We start from the raw sequence: 4,948 nt of genomic DNA on the forward strand, positions 1-4,948 counted from the left end.
TCACTCACATTTAATATATTTGTGTTCTTGATATTAACAGTTGTTAGCTATTTGAATCTTTAAACTTAAAATCATCCGCCATATTACAGATATTCAGAAGCAACAGTTTCAACAGAGAGAAATAGGCAGGCTCAGAAAAATGGTTGGTTGGTGAGAAGTGGGCCTGTTCGGTTGCCTTTTTTAAAGTTTTTTTTTTTTTTTTTATGTTCATGTCGATTGATTTTTTTTTTAATATAATATGGCATGTCGTTCACACACTGTAACGTGCTATTGTGTAGTATAGTACATCACAACCATATACAGTTATACCCCAAAAATATTGATTCTATTAATTTTTCAATAAATAAAAATGTAAACAGTTGTCTTTCTTTCTTCAGAAAGATAATTCAGCTTTACTGTTGATGTACTTCAGTTTCTCAATTCCATCGATTGTAAATTCACCATCTTGCTCTTTTCCTTGTCCTCTAGAGGGCAGCAGAGACGTTACAGTGTGACACTCCAGAATGATCATCGGCTCCAGAATAGAGAGCCTGCATAAAGTCTCATGAAGTTACAGATAACTAAGTGCTGCCTTTTTTGTCATGTAACGCATACTTCCAGTGTGAATTGAAATGTGTTTGTGGGTTTCATTAGGCGGCCGCATGTCAAACATTACAGTGAGAAAAACATTACAGAGAGAAAAGAGATGAACATCTTTGGTTTCCGATATCTGCGTTGAATGAAATGGCTATTCCACAACACATTTATGCACTTGCATTTTTTGAAACTCGGTGCCAGTCCATAGCATGTGAATGGTTAAAATAGTCAGGTGACGTGTAACAGTTACGTTGACATTTCATCTTTAATCAAGCGCTTTTTTTATCCCATTACTCTGCATGTAGTTGGGGCGTGCTTTTTAGTGCAGACAATCGAGCATCTTAAACTTTCCGTGCATCTGTTGAGGTCGACCACAATAGGCTACAATGTAATATGCTGCAGAACACTCACAAATGAGAACATTTCGATACAGAAACGATGGGACTGATTTATTATCCTTTTTCACCAGTGACGACATGCTTATAAAGGGGTTGTCGATATGTGATTGATTATCGCTGAACAAACGCACGCGCATGCGTTATTCTGTTTCCCTACCGCTAATCGAAAACACGTTAACCTAAATCTAAGCACTCACTAACCAAAGCAAACCTTATCATTACTCTAAACCCCACCCCCCACATACACACACACACACTTTATTATATTGTTTTTGCATACACGTAAACTCAAGGATGCAGGACACAAACTAAAATTTTTGATTTAATTATTGTGTAAGTCTACATTTACAGCTTCATATTGTTTTTATCCAACCATATTAATTTCACAATGGTCTAGTCCAAATATGTACTTTTGTTTTATTACAGTGTATACTTTTTTTCTTCTTGATTTACCCTAGCAGAATGCAAGTAAAACGTGACAACATGTCCCATATTTGCGGCACATTGTTACATAAAAAGTTATTTAATTTTTTCCAAGTAAAACTGTTTAAGAATGTAAAATCCACCGATTCTGTAGTTTGACAATGAACAGGCCTGATTGCAACACACAGCTGTACAGTAAGTTCAAAGTAATATGGGCATGGAGATGAGGAAACATCCAGATATTTTGGCACAATTTTTTTTAATCTGTAAAGTATTGATAAAGCAACGAATAAGTAGTGCACATTGCAATGCTTTCATGTGTGAAAAGCTTTAAGTCATTTTTTATGGTTCGTGCCCCGCTCTCCCTTAGCTCACTTTTAAGTGCGCGTTCTTCCCCTAAATGTGGTCAATGATCTACACACACATACAGTTTCTACGAGATATTTCCAATTATAACTTTCTGTTCTGTGTCTACCCATCAGGACAATAAAAAGATGAGCAGCTCTGAAGGAGATGACCTGGACCTGTCTTTTGAGGAGGTGTTAGTCACTCGAGTCAGTTCTCTCGAGATATTTGCTACTGAGCAGCTTTCTGATGCGAAAAAAGCCTGCAGGAATCATTAAACAACACAACAATGATAAGCGACATGGCTGCAGTTAAGGCTGAGCTCAGCGCCTTAACATCTCGCGTAGCAGACCAAGATCAAAAGATTGAGGAGTTGAGGAAGCAGCTGGAAGAAAAGGGCAGCAGTGCTCCGGCCCACTCCGGAGGCCAGAAGAGACCAGCTTCCTCACCAGATTGAACTCCAGAATGGAAGCAGAGACAGTCTGAAGAGCTGGACAAGATCCTGGAGCCATTCTGGCCAGAAAGATCCAATGCCCGTGAGAAGCTGACTGAAAGGCAGCAGGCCTTCTTCGGATACCTGATGGGCCAGCTGAAAATCAAAGGTGAGCGCGCTTTAAGCCTCTTAACTGTTTGACAGGTTCTCTCAATAGAAGTCAAGTCACGTGAGAACTAAAAATAACCTCCTGATATTTTGGTCAGATCGGAGAAACCTGGAGATGAACGCGGCGGCGGTGCTCAACGAAGGAGTTTCCAGGGGCGTCTGGGAGGAAGACTGGACTCCTGCGGGATTTAAAGCCACATTCAAGCAATACCTTGTAGAAAAATTAAATCACGTGGAAAAAGCTCATCAAGAGGACCAGTGAAAAGTCAACAGACTGAATAAAAAAAGAAAAAATATTGATCTTTTGTTAGTTTATAGTATTATATTTGACTATTTTGTGTATAATCTTAAATTGTAACACATTATATTTATTTGTTCTTGATAATTAGTTATTGTTTTTTTTTTAACCATTAAACTGCTTTGCATTCAAATCAGTCTTTACATGTATTCTCATTACCTTCTGCTTGAGCAAAGAATGTTGAAGCTCATTACTCACTGCACCTGCACTATGTACACATTACAATGTAACTGTAATGTTCATAAATCGATGTCAGATACTGTCAAATATTTCCTTATTTCCATCCAGCATTAATACACAACACAACTAAGCTACAAAATGATGTGATTAAACTGAAAAGGGCTGTTTAGGCGTTTAACCTGGGTTATTTGTGGACCGCTCTAAACCAAATACCAAAGGACAGTTCAATGCAAGTACTTTTACATTAAGTTGGACTGTTATTTAAATTGAAAATTTAACCACAAAAAGAACCATCGAATGCAAATGTTTCACTTGTGTGTTAAACTAAAGACAATGCGTCCATTTAGTCAGTTTGGCTGAAAAAAATGCATACAGTGAACAGTCCCTCCCTGCTCTGGCCAGTCACGACTTTACCTGACCGTCAGTGTCTCAAGTTGTCCACCAGAGGGCAGCAAACACTTTGAAATGTGAAGCATTACAAACTTCTCGGCTCTCGGTTATGACAAAGTTAAAGATGCAGAAGAATAAGAATAGCAACGCTAACGGATACAGCAGGTGCTTGTGGCTATTTCTTTTGTATTTCACTTCGAGTGATATTGGAGTACTTTTTCTTAAGCATTTGCACTAGTGTTGTACTTAACATTGATAAATCCTGTCAACCTTACAAACAGTCCTTATAAAGCTAACGTTATCTGCTGGTAAAAATATTTCACAAGATGGAATTTACTTTTTGAAATAGACAGGCACATTATTTTATTATTTATTTGTTTTTGGAGCATTAATGTAGGCTAATCAAATTACAAGTTTGTTATGAAAACTAAACCAAGAACTAAACACGAGGGCTCTGATATGCTTGTGAACAATCAAGACATTAATGCAATCAAACACTAAGCCAGAGTGATTTATCATTGTATTTTGCTTAGAATACATAAATTGGGTGTAGTCCTGAGGTGCATATGGGCACCTGCACATGTGGGAGTACAAGGTAATGAAATAGCAGATAAACTGGGCAAATAGGCAATACAAAACATGACCATTAAGTACAAATCCCACTGAGTAAAGAAGAAATAAAAGGAATAACTTTCCTGTAGCTCAAATAGTTGAGCATGGTGCTAGCAACGACAAGGTCATGGGTTTGATTCCCAGGAAAAGCAAGAGCTGATCAAATGTAAAATTGTATCTTGAATGCAACGTAAGTCACTTTGGATAAAAGCGTCTGCTAAACGCATAAATGTAAGGAAGAATTGAAGAGCACATGAACAAAAAGTGGCAAGAAATGTGGGGCAGGGAAAGGAATAAATACAATATACAAAAACATTATTATTACAAGACTCTGAATAGGACGTTCTGGCTTAAATCCTTCATATACAATGGGGAAACATAAAAATGGATTATGTTTATCCTGTGGTGAAGCAGAGACTATAGAACATGTACTTCTACACTGTGCAGAGTTTAACAAGGAAAGACAAGAGTTGATTATAAAATTGAAAGATGACCATCATCCGCCATATTACAGATATTCAGAAGCAACAGTTTCAACAGAGAGAAATAGACAGGCTCAGAAAAATGGTTGGTTAGTGAGAAGTAAGCCTGTTCAGTTGCCTTTTTTAAAGTTTTTTTTTATGTTGTTCATCGTGTTGATTTAAGTTTTTAAAAATGTTTTTAACATAATATAGCATGTTGTTCACACACACTGTAACGCGCTATTGTGTAGTAGTATAGTACATCACAACCATATATAGTTATACCCACACACTCTACATATTTATGAAAAAAAAAAGTATTCCATTAATTGTTCAATAAATAAAACCTTTTTTAACAGTTGTCTTTCTTTCTTTCGTTCTTTCTTCAGAAAGATAATTCAGCTTTACTGTTGATGTACTTCAGTTTCTCAATTCCATCGATTGTAAATTCACCATCTTGCTCTTTTCCTTGTCCTCTAGAGGGCAGCAGAGACGTTACAGTGTGACACTCCAGAATGATCATCGGCTCCAGAATAGAGAGCCTGCATAAAGTCTCATGAAGTTACAGATAACTAATGAGCCTGATTAAAGATAAATGTGTTTCATACAGCACAATTTAACTATTTACAAATGTTAGTTCACCCAAAAAAATTAAATTGTCACT

This window comes from Sinocyclocheilus grahami, unplaced genomic scaffold (assembly GCF_001515645.1).
Source record: "Sinocyclocheilus grahami isolate Dianchi unplaced genomic scaffold, SAMN03320097.WGS_v1.1 scaffold1230.1, whole genome shotgun sequence".
NCBI classification, from domain to species: Eukaryota; Metazoa; Chordata; class Actinopteri; order Cypriniformes; family Cyprinidae; genus Sinocyclocheilus; species Sinocyclocheilus grahami.